The sequence below is a fragment of the Petaurus breviceps genome, unplaced genomic scaffold (assembly GCF_028583685.1).
Source record: "Petaurus breviceps papuanus isolate PSGF00001 unplaced genomic scaffold, PetGlider_PUasm1.0 90734, whole genome shotgun sequence".
Taxonomy (NCBI): Eukaryota; Metazoa; Chordata; class Mammalia; order Diprotodontia; family Petauridae; genus Petaurus; species Petaurus breviceps.
The window spans coordinates 651,720-657,719 of record NW_027187327.1 but is presented as its reverse complement, the minus strand read 5'-3'; positions in this window follow the sequence as shown (position 1 = coordinate 657,719).

The window sequence follows — 6,000 nt, the reverse complement described above, 5'->3', positions numbered from 1 at the left end:
ATCTATCTATCTATCTATCTATCTATCTATCTATCTATCTATCTATCATCTATCTATCTATCTATCTATCTATCTATCTATCTATCTATCTATCTTTCTATCTACCTACCTTTCTATCCTCTGTCTTCTATCTATGATAACATATATAATGATATGTGTTATATATCCTTATATATAATATGTGATATATAATCTGTATTATATTATATGATGCAATATATTACAATATAATATTATAATATATATGTTATCATATTTGATTCAACAAGCATTTATCTAATACTCACTATTGGGCAGACACTGTGCCAGGTGCTGAGGAGGTAAAAGAAAAAACTGAAAGCAATCTCTGTCCTCCAAGACTTTACATTTTATTAGAACATAGTATATCTATTATTATAGATAATAATATTATGTCTAATATTATATGAAGAGTCAATGTGCTGTAGTGTATAGGGAGCCTCTGTGTCAGCAAGACCTGGGTTCAGATCTTACTCCTTACTCATACTGGCTATGTGACCCTGGGTAAGGCTTTTAATCTATTAGTGTCCAAGACTATAAGTTGTTGAGTCATGGCTGCTCTGCATTGGTTCAGGGAGTTTCTTCAGTGGGAAATCTCTAAACCAATGAATTTTCAGATCCAGAGCAAAACTGAACAATAATAATTATTGGCAAGATTTTTTATGATGGTGATCATATAATATTGTAACATTAATAATAATAAAATAATTTCTACTTAGGGATAGAGATAAGACCTATGATTTCCCAGAAGATGACGTTCCTGCAAATGAAGATTAGCACTTCTCTGCAACTTTTCATGTTTTTTCTCAAGTGACTTGTTGAGGATTGCATAGTTAGTAGGTAAGGCTAGTCATGGCTAGTAAAGCAAATTTTCTTGACTTTGAAGTCAGCTATCTGTTAGATGGTGTAGCAGATAGAGTTAGCTGGGCCTGGAGTTAGGAAGACTTATCTTCATGAATTCAAATCTGGCCTCAGATTCTTACTAGCTGTGTGACCCTGAGCAGGTAACTTAACCCTATTTGCCTCAGTTTCCTCATCTGTAAAGTGAACTGGAGAAGGAAATGGCAAACCACATCAAAATATGAAGGAAATGGCAAAACCACATTTGCCAAGAAAACCCCAAATTGGGTCACAAAAAGTTGAACACAATTGACAAATGACTGAACAACAACTCTAACCATTATGTAACATTGACTCTCAATCTCTATGTATGTTTATTAAATAGAAATTGCTCATTTTGATGTAAACTTATCAAATTATCAATGTTGTCATGTTTCGGTCTTCACCACCCAAAGTAGTATAATAAGGATTTGACTGTTAGTATTGGTACTAGAAACAAAGCATCAAATAACTGATTTGCAAGCAATTATAAAAACAAAAATGCTAGGTAAAACCCAAGAAAACACTCTGGACTTCAAATTCAATTAGATCAGTCGAATTCCCTTCTAAGATAGAGTAAGAAGTTTTAGAGCTAAAGAGGAAGCAACAGAACTGAACAGAACAGAAAAGAATTGAGACTTCCTTATGGCTTTTGATTTTGTGTCTGTCCCAGCATCAGGCTTGCTTCCATTAAACCCTCTGAAATTTAATCAACTCTTCCATCACTTCTGGTCTCTGTGTATTTTTTTTCTTTTTTTGGAGGGCAAATGGAATTAAGTGACTTGCCCAAAGTCACACAGCTAGTAATAGTGTCAAGTGTCTGAGGCTGGATTTGAAAACTCAGGTCCTCTGGGCTCCAGGGCCAGTGCTCTTAGTCACTGCGCCACATAGCCACCCCCTCTGTGTATTTCTGATGTGTTGATGGGCCTGAGTAGTGAATAAGACAAATCTAATCCAACACACTTCCTTCATCTCTTCTTCTGACATAACTCTTTGAAGGAGTTGTCATCAATAGTTGAAGAAGTACAAACTGTCCAGATTTATAACGTCCAAAGTCATATTTTTATAGGGTACTGCATCCCCTTAATGTGATTATTGTATCCTTTTTGCAGTGATCCTCTAAACCCCCACCCTTGCCTCCCACCATTCTTCATAACAAGGTAGAAGATCTTTCCTGTCATGTAGAAAGGAGGGCGAATTTCTGCTACTCAAAGTAAACTTGGTTTGTTCAGTTTAGCTTCTAAAAATGTGACATCTTGAGCCTTGAAGTTGCTGCATTGCAGGCTGTATGTGAATGCTGAGTGAGCTGAGCGACAATAGAGTGACTGAGCAGAATTGGGGACTATTAATTCATTTTATCACTTTGTTAAACAGAGTCACGGAATTATAGAATTTTTAGCAACTTGGAAGGGACCTTTAAATCATGTATCATAGCTCAACCCTTTCCTTCTACAGATAGATATCCTGAAATTAAGTGTTTTTCCAAGGGTTGCTTTTAGGGTACACACAACAAATTGAACTAATGGCTAACAAAGAGTTGTCAGGTAAAGGTCCTACTAAGTCTGTTTAATGAAGGTGTAATTAGAACAATCTCTTTTTATGATGCATGCAAATTTTGCTTAGAATTTCAGTTATTACTTACAGAGCAGTATATCTGTTTATTGATTTGTAAACAAATATACATGGTTTGTCAAAATAAATTATCTATAGTCTAGGCTTATTTTATTCCTGGGAGTTTTGCCCAAAATATTTTGCAGCAGCATATTTAAAGCCTATATTTGGGTCAGGGAATCTCATTCCCTTTATACTCAATGACTCAGGAGCCCACTGGTCTTGATATAGTAATATGTCCCTAATCGGCATACCCAGAAAAAAATGTTTATATTATGTCTCTAGACGTAATCCTTTACAATTCTTTACCAATTACATCTCTAGATAAAATGTTAAGGAAGAGAGAATATGTCTCACCTCTCTATTCTCACCTTTCATAAGTAGAGGAACTATGAAGAGAAAAGGGGTCACGTGTGCTTGGTGACTGGTTTCTTCAAGTATATCATATCATTAGGTATTGGTCTAATCTCTCTGCAGGTAAAGACCAAACAAATATGCTTCTCAGGCCAATAGGTAACAAATCTTGTAAAGATAATGAATGGGATTCTATTTACCCGTCTACTAAAGTAGGAAGGTAAAAGGAGTAATAATTTATATTTCCTGTTATGTTCCAGGTAAAGTCACTAAATGCTTTAGAAATATTTCATTTAATCCTCAAAATAATCCTGCAAGGCAGGTGCTGTTACTTTCCCTATTCTATCATTGAGGTAGCAGAGGCAAACCAAAGGTTAAGAGATTTGCAGAGTCACACAGATACTTCATTTATTTAAATTAAATTTTATGTTTATTTTTAGTTTACATCATTCATTTCCATAAGATTTTGAGTTACACATTTTCTCCCTGTCTTTCCCCTACCCACCACCCCAAAACAGTGATCCCACTGTATACCCTCTCCCCCAATCTTTTGTCCCCTGTCCCCCATCCCCCCTCTGACTTTCTGGTAGGGCAAGATGGATCTCCATACCCCAGTACCTGTATATCTTATTTCCCAGTTGCATGTAAAAAACAATAACATTTTTTTTTAAACATTTGATTTTGCAGCTTTGAATTCCAGATTCTTTCCCTTCCTCCCTTGTCACCCACCCTTACTGGGAAGATAAGCAATTCAATATAGGTTATACACTTGTAGCTATGCAAAACATTTCCATAGTGGATATATTGTGAAAGACTCACTATATTTCCCTCCCTCCTATCCCACCCCTCACTTGTTCTATTCTCTACTTTGATCCTGTCCCTTTTCTTTTTTTTTTTTTTTGCCTTTTTTGGAGGGCAATTGGTGTTAAGTGACTTGTCCAAGGTCACATGGCTAGTTTTTGTGTTAAGTGTCTGAGGCCACATTTGAACTCAGGTCCTCCTGACTCCAGGGCCTCTATTCACTGCACCACCTAGCCACCCCTTGATCCTCTCCCTTTTCAAAAGTGTGTGCTTCTAACTACCCTCCTCCCCAACCTGCACTCTGCTCCATCATCCCCCCTCTCATGCCCTTTCCCCCTACTCTCTTATAAGGCAAGATACCCAATTTAGTGTGTATGTTATTCCTTCCTTAAGCCAAATTCAATGAGAGTAAGGTTGACCCATTCCCTTTTGCCTTCCTGTTCTTCCCCTCCATTGTAACAGTTATCCCTTTCCTCTTCTATGTGAGATAATTTACCCCATTCTGTCTTTCCCCATCTCCTCTAATTATATTGCTCTCTCACCTCTCAATTTCACCTTTTAAGTATCATCCCTTCCTATTCAATTGATCCTGTGCCCTCTGTCTCTGTGTACCTGTACACATATATACACACATGCACATATATCCTCCTATATAGATATATTTACATATGTATACATATATATATATATATACACACATTTATATTCCCTTTAACTATCCTCATACTGAGAAAAGTTTCATCAGTTACAATTATTGTTTTTCCATGTAAGGATGTAAATAGTTCACTTTGATAAGTTCCTTATGATTTCTTTTCCCTGTTTACCTTCTCATGCTTTTCTTGCTTCTTGTATCTGAATGTCAACTTTTCTGTTCAACTCTGCTTTTTTTATCAATAAGGCTTGAAAGTCCTCTATTTCATTGAATGACCATATTTTACCCTGAAACATTATACTCAGTTTTGCTGGGTAGGTGATTCTTGGTTTTAATCCCAGCTCCTTTGACCTCCGGAATATCATATTCTAAGCCCTTTGATCCTTCAGTGTAGAAGCTGCCAGATCCTGAGTTATCCTGATTGTGTTTCCAGAGTATTCAAATTGTTTCTTCTTGGCTGCTTGTAATATTTTCTGCTTGATCTGGGGAATTTCGGAACCTGGCTATAATATTCCTAGGAGTCTTCTTTTTGAGATCTTTTTCAGGAGGTGATTGGTGAATTCTTTCAATTTCTATTTTGCCCTCTGGTTCTAAAATATCATGACAATTTTCCTTGAGAATTTCTTGAAGGATGATTTCTAGGTTCTTTTTTTTATCATGGCTTTCAGGTAATACAATAATTTTAAAATTATCTTTCCTGGATCTATTTTCCAGGTCAGTGGTTTTTCCAATGAAATATTTCACATTGCCTTCTATTTTTTCATTTGTTTGGATCTGTTTAATAGTATCTTGATTTCTCATAAAGTCATTAGCTTCCATTTGCTCCAATCTAATTCTGAAGGAATTATTCTCTTCAGTGAGATTTTGACATTCTTTTTCCATCTGGCAAATTTGGCTTTTTAAGGCATTCTTCTCATTGGCTTTTTGGGCCTCTTTTGCCATTTGGGTTAATCTATTTTTAAGGTGTTGTTTTCTTCAGTCAGGTTGTTGACTCTCTTTTCATGATTTTCTTGCATCATTCTCATTTCTCTTCCCAATTTTTCCTCCACATCTCTTACTTGATTTTCAAAATCCTTCTTAAGGTCCTCCATGGCCTGTAACCAGTTCATAGTTTCCTTGGAAGCTTTTGGTGCAGGAGTTCTGACTTTGTTGTCTTCCTGCCATTCCATGCTTTGATCCTTTTTGTCCCCCAAAAAAGGAATCTAATGTTGGATTGCTATGCTTCCTTTGCTTGCTTATATTGCCACTCAATTACTTAACTTTTGAGCTCTTTGCCACAGTAGAACTCTGCTTCCAGAGGGGAGAGCTCTGTCCCATATTGCTGGGATTTTTGCAGCTGCTGGAGCTATTAGGAGGGTGCCATCTCTGCAGCCCCCACAAACTGGCTCACTGGTCACACACCTCAGGACCACCACCCAAGACCATGATCCAAATCCAAGCAGGTTAAATAAAGCAAGAGTGATTACACTCTGAATTGTCACTTGGCCCCCCCCACAATCTGCAGGCCAGGAGCTCTGAAGCAGCCATGTGAAGGTGGCTGCACGGCTGCTGAACTGCCACCACTTCTAGCTCCAGGGGCAGGGATCAGACCCACTCCCCCATACTCCCTAGTTCCAACAGAGTTCTACACTGACCTCTCACTTTTTCTTTGGCATTTATGGGTTGATAATTCTGGAAACTGCCAC